Source organism: Equus quagga, chromosome 22, assembly GCF_021613505.1.
Source record: "Equus quagga isolate Etosha38 chromosome 22, UCLA_HA_Equagga_1.0, whole genome shotgun sequence".
NCBI classification, from domain to species: Eukaryota; Metazoa; Chordata; class Mammalia; order Perissodactyla; family Equidae; genus Equus; species Equus quagga.
In genome coordinates this window covers 538,953-558,439 of record NC_060288.1, presented here as the reverse complement: position 1 = coordinate 558,439, position 19,487 = coordinate 538,953, and the positions used below count along the sequence as shown (strand labels likewise).

The following is a 19,487-nucleotide window of genomic DNA, read 5'->3' as shown; positions in this document are numbered from 1 at the left end:
CTGTTTTCGCTTTGACTGCATAAGCATTTGGGGGAGTTAGGGAAAGTTGACAAGATTTGAGGGGATCTAAAGCTCTTCACAAACAATGCTTTGTGCCATTCTGGAAATAGTTCCTGGTAGATGATGTGGTAATTGCTCCAGCTCTGAACTCCTGGCAATCTCCATTTCCTTCATTCAGCTTTAGAAAAAGAAAAGGCCCAGCAGTGGTATTGGAACATGACACCCCCCCAGCAGAAGATACTCCTTTTTCATCAGGAAACTGTGTTTATCCCTATATGCATTAATTTTCTCTTCTGCCTGAGTGTATAATGTGAGTTGGTTCAGATGTGGCCAAGAGAAGCATAAAAGAGAGACTGGACAATTTGTTTTAAAAAAAAGAGGCAAAAAAAGTTAAAAAAAATTCTCTCCCTAATTCAATGATGAAATTATTACTGTTAATGGGAAATTAATTAATTGGTCTATTCTGGCCACAAACACTTTACCATTTACAATGATAACACTAGCATTAATCCTAAACACTGTGCATCTATTAATAGCAGCGTTCATCTTCATAGTACTTTACCAACAACTAATTAATTAGGAAAACCTATTTTAATTGGTTGCCATGGTAGTAAATATAGATGCATAGAAATATTTGCATCCTTCAAATTTGTTCTTAGCTCCTGAAACAAAACTCAGGTTGTACAATAAATCACCATTATGTCGCACCATAATGTGTTTAGAATGATAATTTCTGTTAGTAATGAAAAGATTTGCAAGTACACAAATACATGTAATAGCAAATATTATAGAGATAATTTTTATGTTTGCTACCCATAAAATATTTTCCTTTACTGAATCTAATAGTCAAAAATGAAAATTTCATCTGTACTTATTATTCTGTTTATATCCTGTCTATTGTGTTTGTTCCTGGGTACCCATCCTGAGAAGAGGCTCATCAGACTGAAAGAGGCTTCAAAACATTTGCCATTGAATTAAGTACGGAGAGAAATTGTGCTGGAAGGGCGGGGAGATGACACAGTCACCATTTTCAAGTGTCTGAAGGGCTACAGAGTGGAAAAGGAATTCGAGTAATGGTTTGTCCTCTGGTGTCCAGACCAGCGTGCACAGCGGAAACTACAGGAAGCCAAGTGTGATCTGAGGCCTCGTGGCATAGTGGTTACGGCAAATGCTCTGGAGTCAGACTGGCCTAAATCCAGACCCTGTCCTTGCCGCAGGTCAGGCTACCTGCTCTGAACCACTGGCCTGTTGCATACGGTGGTGCGGGGATTACCAAACTAACGCACTGAGAACGCGCTCAGGCCTGTGCCTGGTACACAGTGAGCGGTGTGTGAGTGTTAGATCTTTATTAGTAGAGGGTTTTTCTTCAAAGTGTTGTTAAAAATGGCATGGGCTGCTTTGTGAGGCAATGACTCGCTTCTCTGTCACCGGAAGTACTGAAGCAGGAACTGTATGGCCACCTGTTCCAGTATTATCTAGGGCTTCCTGCTTTGAGGGTGAGGTTGAAATAGATGATTTCCAGGTCCATATGATTCCATGACTTCGGAGGGTAAGGAGGAAGGACTTCTGTTTTCATTCTTCATCCTTTTCTACACTGGATACTTGTTATAATGTAATACTTGGAGGACCTATGTTTGTGACAATATTATTGGTTAAATGATATTATATGGAGCAAACCTTTCCCTTGCAGACTTTTCTCTGAACTACCCTTAACTCTGGGAAAAACATCGACTAATTTTGACTGTTCAGTCTCTGCCAGGTTTTCCTCTGAGACCCCTTAGGTTTTTTTCAAATGAAGATTTTTTTTCCAACTAGTTTCCCTAAGTATGTGGCTCATCGTGTTCTAAAATGACAAATTAATTCCCTTAATTTCCAGAATGTTCTCTGTCTATAGCCACATTTCCTTAAACATTTATATCTATCTTTACCTTGTTATTTGACTCCTCTATCAGTGGCGGGCAATGAACCAATCTAGGTTTTAAACACTGTGGACTTTCTCATCATTTTCTTTCTTTCTCTCTAACAACCCTGTATGATGATGGCTCTGGCCCAGTTGCTAAGCGTCTGCACAGAGCTGCTGAGATCCATCCACACAGTATGGGCTTGTATGTGGGACGTGGTATCAGGTTCATCCCAACCACTCATGAGATGGTGACTCCTGGGAGTGTGGCTGTCACTATGACAACAGGCTGCGAATGACCTGCTCTCAGGATCTTAGGCTGGGAGGGAGCCAAAGGAGAAGGAAATATTGAATCCTAGGGCGGTAACCAAGGCGAGGTAAAGGGTGGATGTAAACAGTAGAAGGGAGAAAGAAAACAGAGGGAAAAGAAGAGCACAAAGTGGAGAAAGAAAGAAGAGAGGTTTAAAATCTGTCCTGACTTTTACCTTCAAGCCTTACATCTATACAGATCCTTCAAATGCAGTGAGAACACTATTCTTTAGCGAGAAGAAATATTAGGCTTTGAAGAACAAACTAGGTAATAAAAGAGAAAAGAAAAATGTCCTTTAACAGATAGCCATTCTAGAATCACTCATTTACTTGAAGCGCTGTAACGGTGTAGGCAGCATAAACTAGCAGGTCCAGCATGGGCGCTTTCCACGGTAAACCACAAATGAGAAAAAATTAAAGGGGAAAGCAACTTCATATCCAAAAATGTGATGATCACGTATCTCTATCTATTAAAATACTGTGTAATTAAATCACGTAGAAAGTCCTTTTTCTGAACAAAATGGATTTGAAGATAAGTTCCTGTTGTGGTGTGTGGGTGTGGCATCTATGTGTCATTTTTACCAGATGACAAATTGTAGAGCATTGAAGTAGCCCTCCTTCTTAAAGTTAATAGTTTCAGAAGTTCTTCAGCAATAATACGGGCATTGTCAACTTATATATATTCACAACGAAATGAGAGGCGAGTTCTACACTCTGACCTGAATGTTGAATAGTCATCAACTACAAATTACTAATAATTTCTTCGGAAATATTTTCTTACCTGAAAAAATCCAGTAGCAGACCAATATAGCTTCAATTACAAAATAAATCAACTTGGCTTTCAATTGTCTTTCTAAATATTATATTTAATATAAAAGGTATCAAAGGGATAGATAAACCACATCTCATTTATGATGTGGGGAGGAGCAGTGTAAGACAATGAAATCTTGATTTTTTTTTTTTTAAAGATTTTATTTTTTTCCTTTTTCTCCCCAAAGCCCCCTGGTACATAGTTGTATATTCTTTGTTGTGGGTCCTTCTAGTTGTGGCATGTGGGACGCTGCCTCAGTGTGGTTTGATGAGCAGTGCCATGTCCACGCCCAGGATTCGAACCAACGAAACACTGGGCCGCCTGCAGCGGAGCGCGCGAACTTAACCACTCGGCCACGGGGCCAGCCCCTGAAATCTTGATTTTTTAAAAATAAAAATTGCTCTACAAATTTTAATGTCTTTTATATAACGTAACAGCATTTTTATTTGTAACTCAGTTAACAAATGAAGACAATGACTAGAGTAAAATGACCAGCTAGGACTCACTGGCCTCAGGTTTGGCATCCTCTGTTGATCCCCTCCCTCCAGGCGTCCAGTGGCCTGAGCATCCCCTTCCCCAGTCCTGCTGAGTGGCAGAGGGGACTCTCTGAGGAAGATGATCATTTCTCCAAAGTACAGCAGATTGTGGGATGTGTCCAATAAGGAAATTTTTTTTTTTGGTGGGAAAGTTTTGCCCTGAGCTAACATCTGTTGCTAATCTTCCTCTCTCTTTTTTTTCCCCTCCCCAAAGCCCCAGTACTTAGTTGTATAGTTGTAAGTCCTTCTAGTTCTTCTGTGTGAGCTGCTGCCACAGCATAGGTACTGACGGAGGAGTGGGGTGGTTCCACCCGGGAACTGAACCTGGGCCACAGAAGGGAAGCATACCAAACTTAACCACTAGGCCATCAGGGCTAGCCCTCCAGTTAGGAAATTTTCAAGGTAAAATATTATGATGAGTTAACTCAAACAATTGTCTTGCGACTTGTGCCAAGAATCTATAAACGAGTTTTCTCGTCTGTAAAATACAGAGACTGAGTTAGATAATCTCTAGTGTCCCTTTTAGTTCTGTCTATAGAGCTGAGTCTTTGGCTCGTGGTTTTGTTTTTCCACCCCTATTTAGTTAACATGCAGAAACAAGTCTGTCATCAGAATGTCACCCACTTTCCTCACAAGTAGCATCCAACTGCACTATGAGTCTAATGCACTGTTGTTAATGACCTTTCATCCTAAATCTCCTTATTGGAGAGCTTTTCAGTCCATTTGCGGGGAGGAGGGGAATACCCTAACCTATTATGTGTTTAGTACTGTTTCAGATTGTTCTTGACATCATTGTGTCGACAACAAAGATCAATTCAGTAGAGTAGATAATAGAATGACTTTAAATTTGTTATATTACTACCCTGTTCCCTGCTGCAATTTTTCTCCAAAAAGTAGTATGGCAAATGTGACTAAACTTTTCAGGATACGTGATTCACATACCTTTGAACAACAGAATTCTCTTACAGCTTTCAAAACAATATGCTTGTCATTGGTACTTGATTGTGTGTAGTTTTGGCTAGGTATTAGTCAATGTAAGCAATGTTCCTGCTCTAATAGAAAAATGCATAAATTTCAGTAGCTTAATGCAATATAAGCTTATTTCTCACTTACCTCACAGAATGTGTGTTGGTGAACGTTCTGGTTGCCCTGGGCACCGGCATCTCTCCAGTAAACAGGGAAGAGAACATGGAGGATTTCTTGGAGATATTAGGGGGCAGGCCTTGAAGTGGCATATATTACTTCTGGTGACATTCCATTGACTAGTAACATGGCCCCCTAGATACAATTTGGCTAAGAAACGTTGTGCTCCTAATGTGCCTAGGAAGAAATTAAAATGGTCTGGTAAACACATACTATTGTTTCTGCCATAGTACTCTATAGCAATGAGCCATACAGTCATGCACCGCATAACAATGTTTTGGTCAAGGACAGATTGCATATATGACAGTGGTCCAATATGGTTAACACCAAATAGCCTGGGTGTACAGTAGGCTGTATCATCTAGGTTTGTGTAAGTATACTCTATGATATTTGCACAACAACAAAATCACCTGACGACGCATTTCTAAGAACATATCCCCATTGCTAAGCGATGTAAGACTGTATTTAGCAATGAGTTGAAGAATAGGGACCTGAAGGAGAAAGCAGCTTATCCAGGTACATTTTCATAAGCAAAATTAGGGTTGTCCTCCAAGGTTGTAACAATTAGCATGTGACATTCTTCTGTTTGGGTAATTTAGAGATGAAAGAGCAGTGGAAGGTTAGTTGATATGGGGGTAGAGAGGATAAATACTGAGTAGGGAGAAAGTGCATTATTCTGCAGTGTGTGTGTGGGTGTGTGCGTGTGTGTGTGTTGGGGGAATATTGACAGAATCTGGAGATACTCTCTGTCAGATGTTGGCTTCATATTTTTGTCTGGATGCCCCATCTCCTACCTTTCAAGAGTATGAACTTATAATTTACCCTGTTTTCTTTGCCATTTGCTTAAGCTCTTTCTAAGCTGAAACCTTAGGAACTTAGGAAAAGCAACCTTAGAAAAAGCAAATTAAATCCAAGTAAGCAGAAGAATGAAAACAATAACAATAAAGACAGAAATCAATAAAACAGGAAACAGAAAAACAATATAGACAATCAATGAAACAAAAAATTGATTCTTTCGGAAGATCAATAAAATTGACAAGCCTCTAGCTAAAGTGATGAGGAAAAAATAGAGAGAAGACACAAATGCCCAATGTCGAGAATGAAAGAGAGAACATAACTAGAGATCATAGAGATACTAAAAGCATAATAAGGAAACTATGAAAAACTTTATCCTAATAATTTTGACAACATAGATAAAATGGACAAATTCTTTAGAGGCTCACTCAAGAAGAAATAGATAACTGAATAATTATATATTATATATGTATGTATTTTTAGATATTATTACATATAATTATATATATATTTTAAGAAATTGAATTTTTAATTAAAAACCATCTCACAAGAAAACTCCAAGTCCAGATGGCATTGCAGTAAATACCCCATTCCTTTGATACTCAAACCAGAAGATACATTACAAGAAAACAAACTATAGACCAATATCCTTCATAAACATAGATGTAATAATAGTAAAAATAATTAGCAAATTGAATCCAGCAACGTATGAAAGGTATAATTGTTATGAATTGAATTGTGTGACCCCAAAAACCATTTGTTGAAGCCCTAACCCCCAATATAACTGTATTTGGAGATAGGGACTTTAAGGAGGTAACTAAGGTTAAATGAGGTCACAAGGGTGGGGCCCTAATCCAATAAGACTGGTGTCTACACCAGGAGTGTGTGCACACTGAGGAAAGACCATGTGAGGACACACCGAGAAGGTGACTAGAAGCAAGAAAGAGAGGCCTCATTAGAAACCAGCCATGACGGCACCTTGATCTTGGACTTGTAGCCTTCAGAACTGTGAGAAAATAAATTTCTGTTGTTTAAGCTGCAAATTCTGTAGTATTCTGTTAAGGCTGCTTTAGCAGACTAATTCAATAATATGCCATGATCAAACATGGTTTATCTCAGGAATGTAAGGTAGGTTTAACATTTGAAAATCAATCAATATAATTCACCAAAATTACAGCATAAGAGAGAAAACATATGAATATTGAATATCTCAATAGATGCAGAAAAAGCTTTTGACAAAATTCAACACCCATTTGTGATAAGAAAAAAAAAGACTCTCAATAAACTAGGAATAGAAGGAAACTTTCTCAGCCTTATAAAAGGCATCTACCAAAAACTTATAGCTAACATCATACTTAATAGGAAAAGACTAAATGCTTTCCCCCTAAGATCAGAAGCTAGGCAAGGATATCTGCTCATATCAATTCTATTCAATATTTACTAAAGTGCCTGACCAGTACAATAAAGCAAGAAGGGAAACTCTCTTTGTTCACAGATGACATGATTAGCTATATAGAAAATCATATGAAATTTATTTAAAAACTAGCAGAATAAGTGAGTTTAGCAAGATCACAGGCTATAAGATCAATATACAAAAATAAAATTTGTTTCTTTATATTAACAGTAAAAATATTGAAAGCATAAATAATAAAATAGTAACATTTATAATTGCATAAAAAAGCATGAAATATTTGGGTATAAATCTAATAAAATAGGTACAAGTACTGTACCCTGAAAACTACATAACATTGCTGAAAGAAATCAAAGGGGACCTAAATAAATGGATTTATATGACATGTTCATGTTTCAGAAGACTAAGTGTTGTTGACATTGTCAGTGCTCTCCAAATTGACCTGTAGATTCAATGCAATCCCAATCAAAATCCTATTAGGCATTTTTAAAAAAATTGACAAGTTGATTTTCCAATTTATATGGAAATACCAAGGACCTAGAGGAGCCAAAACAATTTTGAAAAGGAAAAACAAAAAGTTGAAATACTTATACTACCCCATCTCAAGACTTACTATTAAGTTAATAATCAAGACTGTGTATTAATGGAGGGATAGACACATAGGTCAATGGAATAGAAAAGAGAGGCCAAAAATAGATCCATAGATATAAGCTCAATTGATTTTCGACAAGATAATTACATGGGGGTAAGATAATCTTTTCAAGAATGGTGTTAGACCTACTGGATAGCCACATGGGAAGAAAGCAACCTTGACCCTTAACTCATACCATATATAAAAATGAAGTCATAAAGTAAACATAAGAGTTAAAACTATAAAACTTCTAGAAGCAAACATAGGAGAAAATATTTGTGACTTATGTTAGGCAAAGATTTCTTAGATGGGACACAAAAAAACACAAACCATCAGAGAAAAAATTGGTAGATTGGACTTCATTTAAATTACAAACTTTTTCTCACCAAAGATACTTAAGGTATTGAAAGGCAAGCCAAAGACAGGGAGAAAATATTTACAAAATACATGTCTTCTACAGAACTTGTATCCAGGATAAGTAAAGAGTTTTTACAACTCAATAATAAGAAGACAGAAAGAATCCATTTTTTAAAATGGGCAAAAGACACTTCACGAAAGAAGACATGCAAATTGAAAATATGCACATGAAAGGATGCTCAATATCACTCACCATTAAGAAATGCTAGTCAAACCACAATGAGACACCACAACACACACAAAAGGCCAACAACTTAAAAAAACTGATATTATCAAATGTTGGCAACAACATAGAATCCTGGAACTCTCATATGTTGCAGATGGGAATGTAAAATAATATGACCACTTTGGAAAAGTGTTTGGCAGCTTGAAAAAATAAAATAAAATAAGCATACATTAACCATATGACCCAGTAATACCATTCCTGGGTATTTATCCAAGAAAAAATATATGTACGTACAAAAAGTTGAACATAGATATTTATAACATTTTCCTTGTAATAGCCCAAACTGAACACAATCCAAATGTCCATCAACTGGTGGATAAACAAATTATATATCCATACAATGGAACACTACTCAACAATAAAAAGGAATGAACTACAGAGTCATATAAAAACATGCATGCATCTTAAAAGCATATGTTATATGAAAGAAGGTAGACAACAAAAGATTTCATACTGTATAGTTCCATTTACAGTTATATGTCACTTACCTATGGGGATTTGTTCTGAGAACTGTGTCTTTGGGCAATTTCGTCGTTGTGTGAACATCATAGAGTGTACTCACACAAACCTAGACGGTATACCCTGCTACACACCTGGGCTATATGGTACTAATCTTATGGGACCACCCTCATATATGCAGTCAGTCATTGACTGAAATGTTGTTATGTGGCACATGAGTGTATACGGAATTCTTGAAAAGGCAAACTATAGTGACAGCAAAGGTCAGTAATTGGTAGCATCCAGGGTCTGGAAGGAGGGGTTGATTGCAAAGGGGCATGGAACTTTTTTGGTGGGGAAAGGGTGAAATATCTTGATTATAGTGGTCATTTACACAACTCTATACCTTTGCTAAAGCTCACTGAATTGTACACTTAACAATTCTGTTCACCAATTCCAACCTGTGTGGGTTTTTTTCCCCACATCACCAAGCAATTCTCTGACACCAGCTGGGTATCCTACAATTCAACTCAATTCTTACACTGTCTACCAGGAGATAGCATCAGATCCCACAGGTTAAGGGCTCAGTCCTTAAGGGACTAAGGGCTAGACCGCCCTCCCTCTCCACTTCAGACACCAATCGAAAGTCCAGGTTGTCACTTGATGGAACCAGCTATAGATTGGAAGTTCCCATGACCCACTCTTCAGGTTCTATTAATTTGCTAGAGTGGCTCACAGAACTCAGAGAAACAGTTTACTTACTAGATTACCAGTTTATTATAGAAGGATATAACTCAGGAACAGCCAGATGGAAGACATGCACAGAACAAGAAATGGGGAAAGGGCAAAGAGCTTCTATGCCCTCTTCAGGCGTGCCACTCTCCCTGAATCTCTGTGTTTACTGACTCGGGACCTTTCTGAACCCCATCCTCTTCGGTTTTTAGGAGGCTTCATTACATAGCACAATTGATTAAATCATGGGTCCTCAATTTAACCTCCAGCTCCTCTCCCTTCCCTGGAGGTCAGGGGGGTGGGACTGAAAGTTCCAACCTTCTAATCACAAGGTTGGCTCTGCTGGCAACCAGCCCCCTCCTCAGGAGCAATCCAAAAGTCACCTCATTAACATAACAAAAGACACCTATATTCTCTCATCACTTAGGAAATTCCAAGGGTTTCTGGAGCTCTGTGCCAGAACCAGGGATGAAGACCAAATATATATTTCTTATAATAAATCACAATATCACAACACTTAAAATTGGTGAGTTCGATAGTATGTAAATTGTACCTCAATAAAGCTGATTATGAAGGAAAAAAAGCCTTTTCTCCAGTGTTCCTGACAAATGGATAGACCGAAATAGCCAGGTTCACAGGACTTAGAAGTGAAGTGACTCAGAAAGAGCCACTCTGCCAGAATCCAGCCCCAGGGACTCTTCACCTCTTGCACATAATTCAGCAGTCATGTCCAGAATGAGGGTCTTTAATGGGGAATAAGGAGAGAATGGATAGATTTCTCTTTCCGAAACATTTAATTTTACAGAAATTTTCAAATGTAAGAGTTCAGAATGCATGTATTTTGTGATGACAGTTCCATTCAAAGTCCTCTTACCTACTTGGTTGACAATGTTTACCAACATTTCTCTCTGCTGAGCCACTGAAATCAAAGGAATTCTTAAACAATATGCTATTTCCACCTCAGATAAGGAGAGCATTCATTCATTTCTGCATTCAGTGAACAACTGTTGAGCACCTCTTCTGTGCTAGGCAATATGCCCTGTGCTGGAGAAAAAATAAATAAACAAATAAGGTGTGGTTCTGTGCCCTCTGGAGAGTGTAGTCTAGTCTGAGTTTCTTGGGGTCACAATTCAGAACATTTAGAGATTCAACTTCTGGGATTTACCATTGTCACTAAAGACTTGCCAGAAAGGCTGTGAGGATCATGAAAATAAAGACTGCTTTAACTGAAAGCTCTTTAAATCCCAGAATGCTGGAATTTTGCAAGTGGGAAGGCCAATCTTTCTCATTCACAGAAAAAGGAATGGAGTCCTAAGAACATGAAGGGCCATCCAATGGCTTAGACAGCGAGTGAGCTGAGACCCTCTCTGTCTCCTGACTCCCGTTCAACACCCTGGAGGCCCCTGGGATCTTCTTCATTGTCTCCCTTCATCACTCATGCAGAACAGCAGCGTTACTAGGGAATGCTGTCCTCTTGGAGAAAAGCCAGGTACTTCTACAATTCCAACACACGCAGGCATCGGTAATTTCCATAGGTCATTCCTACTCTGGAAAAAATATTGTAAGTGAAATGCTTACTTCAGCAAAGAAATGTTTATACGGAATCCCCCTTCAATCCAAATACTGCTTTTGAAACAATTCCTTTTCATTTGTTGAATAATTCTGAAAAAGTGATTTGTTTTTTGAGGGAAAGAGGTACTTTTTCCCAAATATTTTCAGCAATTATATTCACGGTAAAGCACTTTCTGGTGGGGCAGGAGGATACAGATAGTTTCTCAAGGGTGAAACAGAAAAGCAGCTATGTATCTATATGAAGATTTCGTTTTTGTTTTTAATGGTTGAGTCAGTACACAGTACCGTACTAAAAAGCTTTGTATTCTCAGAAAAATAAACCAGCGCAATCATATGATGTCTTGGGACCAAACAGTCACTTGTCATGTATTCAGTGCCTCCTATGTGCCAACCCCTGTGTGAGGCAGTGCTGTCCGCTAGAACTCTCCCTGATGATGGAAATGTCCTACATCTGTATTGCCTAAATATAGCAGGCCATTAGCCATGTTTGAAATGTGGCTAGAGACTGAGAAACTGAATTTTTTATTTAATTTAATTTTAATTCCTTTAAATTTAAATGGCTACATGTGGCTAGTAGTTATCAAATTGGACAGGACTGGTATGAGAATAGGTAACATGAAGTGCCTCCAGATTCACAAGGTGGTTGTGGTGGGCCAGGTGTGGGTGTACAATTTTTTTCAGTGATATCTAGCCACAAGGGTGCCAATCTTCAGAATTACCACTTTCAAACATGAACCTACGATGCAGGTGATTAAGTCTATGTTCAGAGGTACAACACGTCGACGAAAATAATCCATAACCAATCTATAAATGAAAATTTGGGTGAGTTTATTCTGCGCCAATATGTGAGGACCATGGCCCGGGGGCCTTTGTTCCAGAAGGAAGAAAGGGCACCCAAGAAGTGGGGTGTACAGAGTGGATATATACCCCCAAAGAGGATGTTTCACATATGATTGAAATGTCCTTTTACAATAGTCACGAGACTGCTCTGTCGGCACAGCGATTGATGGACACAGCAGGTAGTAGGTCTGCTGTCTCGGTGGGCGCAGCGGGAAGCAAGTCTGTTGTCTCGAGCTGGGTGGTCACAGGTGAGCTGGGTGGTCACAGGTGAGCGCAGCAATCAGTTCCTAGTCTAAGGAAAGATGCTTCTCCTTAAGGAAATGCCAATGTGGGGGGAAGTTGCACCTTTATCTTAAGGGCATTGGTTCTTGCCATAGTAAATGCTTAAAGCAGATATACAATGCATGCTCAATGGCCATGTCAGGCCCTTTTGGAAAAACAAAGTCAGGCCAAATTAGGTTTACACCAAATGGCTTCCTCATATACTCCAATATATCCTACTGCTTGCCATTTCTATTTGTCAAATACATAACGTATATACTTAAATGTTCATGTAAATTTATGTGCAATACATTTATAGTGAGAAAACAAAATGCAATGACTCTTTCAAGCTAAGAAATGTAAGAGGATGGATGAGGGGGAGGGATAACCCTAAGCCCAGTGAAAGGACTTCAAAGGGACCCCTTAGAGAAACTTGAAATTGTTTCCTGTAGCTGGAAAACATTGAGGATGGTGGCCTCCCTCATGCCCCAGAAAGCTAATGGAGATTCCGTCTTCCCAGGAAACTCTGTGAGACAGTTGACCAGTGCTTTAGGGGCGGTGCCAGACAGCCCCTGCTGTGTGGTTGAGATCAGCCTGCACTTCAGGAGTTGCTGAAGCAAGGGGCATGTGTTTCTTGTGGACTAGGTGTTGGCCACGTGCAAGAGAGTTGGCCTGGAGTCTACCTTCTTGGGGTCTATGCAATAGGGTGGGCTGGAGGGAGAGACTCAGCAGGAAGAGAAGGTGTCCCACTGGGTCCCATTGGTACGGCTCAGGACCAGGAACAGAGAACCTGGCCCACCCTCTCTTCCCCACTGCATACTTCCAGCTAAGCAGGGACAAAGATATAATGCTAGGTCGAGTTTGGACTATCCAGTTTGGATAGTTTGGACTGGGCAACTTCATGACTGAATTGATACTGTGTTTAGAGGACCTACAAGTAAGACGAACAATTTCTAGGCTGCCAAAGTTTCATTTAATGCTAGGGAAAAGTTCCTCTTGCTGTATAAAGTAATGATCACTGTGCAAGACAGTTTTGGCTACACCAGGAATGAAACTTATTCAACATCCTGGTTCTAATGCATATATTGATTTCATTAGATTTTTCTTGTTACAATTCCAACAAGCTGTGGTTGGTAGTTAATCTCTTTTGTAACAAAATGTAGACAAATTAATCACAAATTAATTAATAAACAATAAATTTCTACCAGCCTGGAAACCTATATATTAATTAAATGTCTTTTTAGTTAATTCTAGAGGTATTTATTTTTGCAAAAAAATTAGTGAACGAATATAAGTAACTAGGTCAGGCATAAAAACATAGCTTGAGACAAAGTGAGAAATTGCTAGAATTATAGGCATACAACACTTTCTTCCATTCTTCTTGAAAATAACAGAACATGTTGATAAAAAGAGAAGTGATGATTGCAGGATGTAGGGAGAGAGCAGAAGAGAAAAACTGCTAATTGCAAACTTTGGAGAGGAAAAAGTTTCATGTAAAAATGACCTGGAGGTGTTCCATTAAAGAACCTCTGTTTGTTTTCCTCCTCCTTCACGGGCTGCTCCTTTTCAGTGTCCTCTGCTGGCTCTTACTCATCTCCCTACCTTCTTAGTGTTGAGCTGGAGTGTGCTGGTCTCTCCTCTTCTCTCTTTACTATCCATTCCTTTGGTGATTTCATTCAGATTCATAGGTGTAATACGATCTTTACTCTAACTCCCAAATTTATAGCTCCAGCACCAACCTCTTCCTCGATTCTGATCTCACACATCCAACAGTTTACTCGACGCTTCCTCTGGATATCCAAAAGGCACCTCTAATTTAACACGTCCGAAACTGAGGGCCTGGTCTCCCAGCCCAGTCCTGCTCCTCCCATAGGCCTCCCCAGCTCAGTTAGTGCAGCTCCATCTTCCTAGCAGTTCACCCCTAAACCCTTGCAGTCATCCTTGACTCTCTTTCTCTTACACTCTCCATCCATCAGCAAACCCTGTCAGCTCAACCTTCAAAACATAACCAGAATCTGGACACTTCTTACGGCCTCCTTGACTACCACCTGGGCCTAAGCGAGCCTCATCTCCCGCTTGGATTGTTGAGATTAATGCATTAACCTCTTAATTCACCTCCCTGCTTCCAACACATCATACAAAGCGATCCTAGTAAAACGTCAATCAGATCATACCACTCCTATGCTCAAAACCTTCCAAAGTCAGTTAAAAGCCCAGATCCTTACAATGGCCTATAAGACCCCACACATCATATCTCCTACTATCATTTCTCTCACCACTCAGCGCTACTGACCTCTTTGCTGTGGCCAGCACACACCTGGAAAGCCCTCAGGGCTTTTGCACTTCCAGTTCCTCATGCATCTGCATGGCTTGCCTCTCTCACCTCCTTTAGGTCTTTACTCACATTTTACCTTCTCAGTGCAGCCCTCTCTGAGTTCCCTTTGCAACCATCCACTCCCCTCCACTCTGCACTTCTTACTCCTTATCTGCTTTCCTTGTTTTATTTTTCTCTAAAACACTTACCGTGTAACATCTTATATACACTAACTCATCTTGCTTATTTTCTGTCTCCCCAATCTCATTAGACTGAAAATTCCATGAAGACAGGGATATTTTGTTTTAGTCAGTAAACTACACCTAGCACATAATAAATGTTCAATAAATATTTGTTGCATGAGTGAATGAAAGAATAGCTATCCACATGAAAGATAATAAAAATAAGCTGAAACCTTCATTATTTGTGTATATTGTTATTACTCTTACCAGACTTAGCCTAATGTATTAGGTCATGGGGAAACGGTGAGTTGAGTCCACTCTGTTCCCCAGATCACCTCTGACCTAACATCTCCTGGCACTTACATGTGGTGGGCTGGATCCCATCCTCCTCTGTCCTTCCCCACTTCTCTGCTCTTTTCAGTTACCTAAGCACACTGACCACATTTTTGCTCTTTGCTTCTTGTCTCCCAGTCCTCTTAGCCATCCAGCATCCACTCAGTATTCAGCAGAGTCAAATGTCACAGTGAATTTTGTCTTAGACATGTCCTCTTAGTTTCACTTGGGCTACTGAAATTCAAGTACAACACAATTCTAGATTGTTGTATATTTGAGGTGAATATTTGTTGTATGTTTAAGTTGAATATTTCTACCTTGGATAATGGAAAATTTCAATCCAACAATTATATATTGAGACCCTACTATGGCCCAGGCCCAGTGCTAGAAGCTAGGAATACTACAATAAATAAGACTTAATGTTCTCTATTCTAATATATCAATTGTTGGTATGCAGTTGGTATATGATTTTTAAAGCATCGTATCTATGCACTGAAGCACACATAAGGGGCCTTCTAATTGAAAATATTGTAGAGGTTAGAGTTGTTTGTATATTTCAAATAAAAACTTTTTTTTAAAAAGTGCATATTCTAAGACTCTTGGATTATTTGATAATTTAAATAATAAAGAGGAGCGAACCATAGAACAATGAAAAAAATTTTCTTTTTGTTTTTTTGACATGAAATAACTGACATCTACAAAATAACAAAATCATAACATTAATAAAAATGAGTTAATTAGTTTCCATTTGAGAAGCATTTAATATTAATCATTGCTTTAAAAAATCTCGAGGGGCCAGCCCGGTGGCACAGGAGTTAAGTTCACAAGCTCCACTTTGGCACCTGAGGTTCACAGGTTCGAATCCAGGGCACTGACTTAGCATGGCTCATCAAGCCACACTGTGGTGGTAATCCACATAAAACAGAGGAAGATTGGCACAGATGTTAGCTCAGCAACAATATTCCTCAAGCATAAAGAGGAGGACTGGCAATAGATGTTAGCCCAGGGCCAATTTTCCTCTTTAAAAACAACACAAAAAACCCCCAAAACTTGAAATGCCCTGGAATTCTACAGTGCACGTAGGAAAGAAACTTGAGAAGTCTTCCCAAATTTGACAACACACTAAAATTGTACATGTTGTTTTCAATAATGAATGTGAGGCAGGAGCTTTTCTAAAATGCCAACAATAAAAAAAAAAAAACTTTTGATCAACCATGCTACAGAAAAGACTGGACTATTTGCCTACTCCACCCATGGAAAACGACGTTACAGAATGATCTTACTACTTTACACCCACTGTTGTTAGTGTCATCAAGGGGATTCTGACTCTTAGCAACTCTGTGTACAGCAGAGCAGAACCATGCCTGGTCTTTTTGCACCATCCTCTCACTTTCCAGACCTATATTAGATAATGCTCTGCTGCTATTCATAGGGTTTTCATGGGTGACCCTGCTGGTATTTGAAATATGGCTGGCATTGCTTGCAACATCACAGCAACACGCAGCCACCACAGTATGATAACTGACAGATGGGTGGTGTGGTTCCCTGTCTGGGAGATGAACTTGGGCCCTAGTGGTGAGAGCTCTGAATCTTAACCACCAGACCACCAGGGTTGACTTCACACCTGCTGGAATGGCTACAATAAAAAATACAAACAATAGCAACTGTTGGTTAGGATGTGAAGAAATTTGAACCCTCATGCGTTGCTGATGGAAATATAAAATGGTGTAGCCACTATGGAACACAGATCTGCAGTCAAGTTAAACAGAGTTACACATGACCCATGATTTCTACTCTAAGTATATACCAAGACAAATGAAAATATCCACACAAAAACTTGCACACAAATGTTTACAGCAGCATTATTCATAAAAACCAAAAAGTGAAAACAAGCCAAAAGTCCATCAAATGATTAATAAAATGTAGACTATCCATGTGGTGGACTATTTGGCAAGAAAAAGGAATGAAGTTCTGATACATGCTGCAACGTGGATGAGCATTGAAAACATGACGCTCAGGGAAAGAAACCAGTCACAGAAAGACCACACATTGTATGATTCCATTTATAGGAAATGCCCAGAACAGGCCGATCCATAGAGACAGAAAGTAGATTAGTGGTTACTAGGGGCTGAGGGGGTTGGAGGGAAAAGAAGAGTGACTGCTAAGAGTAGAGGGTTTATTTTGGGGGTGATAAAAATTTTCTAAAATTGACCGTGGTGATGATTGCACAACTCTGTAAATACACTAAAAACCATTGAATTATATACTTTAAATGGGTGAGTTGTGTGGTATATGAATTATATCTCAATAAAACTGTTTAAAAAAGTCATTTCAAAGAGGTGATCAAGAGTATGTAGCGAAAACACATGGAGGAAAACTATTAGAGAGGTATTTTAGGAAGTTAAAAATATTATGTAGGTAATTAATAAAAGTATGTGATTTTTCTGGATTTGGTGAACTTGTGGAATTTGTCAACTTTCAGAAATTTGTGTTTTAAATTTTTTTCCATTCTAAATAAATATTCATTCTTGTACCAAAAAAATAAATAAATATTCCACAATCTGGTATTTCAAACTAGCCTTCAGAAATAGTAAGGATTAACTGCATACATGAATAATGAGTGAGAGAATTTCAAGTGCCTTTTCATTTCTTCTTCTGACCTCCAGTATGTGACGTCTTGTGGACTTTGTGGCTTCTCTTTCCATACCACACACACTAGGCTCATGGGCACAGGTCGGGGAGACATACGGTATTGGATAAAACCAGGCCAACTCATGCCTCTTTTTAGGGGCTGCTGCTCCTCAGCTGGCCTGTGTGCCTGCTTCCTCCTTTTGCCAAGGTGGATGATTGTATATTATTTATGACACTGAACTTGAGCATAGTTGTGATCATTTGAGGGGGGAGGGCTCTGGGATCTCTAGGGGCTAGAGTAGCAGAAATAGGCATTTTTACTCTCTTTTAATATTTTGAAAAGCCTAACGAAATATTTACACACAAAACACATGCTGGCAGAATGAAATGTCAACTTTTGTTTGATTTGCTTTGGGTTTTATCAACTCAGAAGTGGTATCGCTGGTTAATTTCTGCTGATCAGAATCTCCAACAATTGATTATTTAAGGTGGGAAAAATGAATATTTAATATATGTGACTAGCTTTGTAAGTAAAATCTTAAAATATTTTGGATTCAGGGAGAAAAAATAAAAAACTTTCCTTTGTGATGAAAATGGGAAACACTTCTGTTGCTTAAGTTTTGAGATGCACCTTTCTTGAATATTTACTATGGGCTAGGAACTTTACATAATTTGTCATACTAATAGCAATTCTGTAAGGTGGTTTTATCCTCATTTTATTGTTGAGGAAACAGAGGCTCAGATTATGGGTGTCTATTCCCAGGTGCCCTAACCAGCAAGCTCGTGCAAACCTAGGTGCACACTGCCTCCCATATGAATAGTTACGTCAGAGTACAGTTGATATAGTTCCAGATTTAGCTTAAAATCCTTGACTTTCCTTTATGAGTTGTTGGTTAATTTCCCAGGTAAAGGCCGCCAGGCCAGTGGTCAAGCCCCAGGGGAGCAACTACATTTTGTACTCCTGATTCTTTGCCAACAAAATCATCACAGACCAAGGCTGGAGGAAGGCAGTAGTTTATTGGGAATAGGCACACAGGGACTGTCTTCGTTGGGTCTTTCTGCGAGAGTGAAGGGAGGATCCATAAAGGAGAAATATGCCCGAGTAACTAGGGTGCTTTAAAACCTACACATTTGACCAAACTGCTGCTCTGGCAAAGGGAGCATGGACTGCGGTCATTTTTCAGAAGTGGGAATGGATTTCTATAAATGCATCCACTTCCTCGTTCCGATTCCTCTGGTGGGTGCCACTGGCTGGCTGATAGATGTGAACGGGCAGTCAGAGCAACAGTAGGCGACTCCTGTGCCTCGCTGCATCCTGACCTGGTGGGCAGGCTCCTTGGGCCACCAAGGAGCCTGATCCCCACCCCCAACTCAAACCTTGGCCATGTCATCCCTTCCCTTTATTGGGGCATCTTCTACCGGTCACGAGAGTAAGAGTGGTCTTGGTGACGTTAAGGCTGTAACACGAACATACTCCGACCACCACGCCGCTGGCCACACGGGGTCCACTTGCACGCTCGGGCCGCGCGGGCGCTGAACGGAAGGGGCGCTCTCCGCCGCCGCCCTTCCCGCGGGGCATGCAGGTCTCCCGCGCCCGTCGCAGTGGGGGCAACCCTCCAGCGCCCGTCTCTGCTGCACCGGTCTGCGGCAGTCTCGACTGAAAGCGAGGGAGCTGTCCCCCGGCACGCACTTCGGGTGGGACAGGCCCAAGACCGGACTGCGCCGTGGGCGGGACCGCCGGCCCCCGGGACCCCCTCGGAGAGGCAAAGCCCAACGCCGACGCAAGAGGCCCCGCACCACGCGAGCCGGCGCCCGACTCGGGCTCCCCTCCGCGGCCCTGCCCGAGGGGAGAGCGCCCTCGCCCTCCAGGCTGGGAGCCACTCGCGGGGAAGACAAAGCAACAGGCAGCTCCCCGCTCGCCCGCGGGAGGCCCGGCGGGGCGCGGGCGCGTGGCGGCGGGGGCGGGGCGGGCCCCACGCACCGCCTCCCGGAGGCCCCTCCCCCC

General features: G+C 40.4%; 1 protein-coding gene across 1 annotated transcript in view; it reads left to right on the top strand.

Annotated features, from left to right (window-relative positions):
• PSD3 (pleckstrin and Sec7 domain containing 3) overlaps nucleotides 1-19,487 on the top strand; it is a 643,022-nt gene that overhangs the window by 163,785 nt on the left and 459,750 nt on the right. The gene's annotated exons all lie outside the window — the stretch shown is intronic.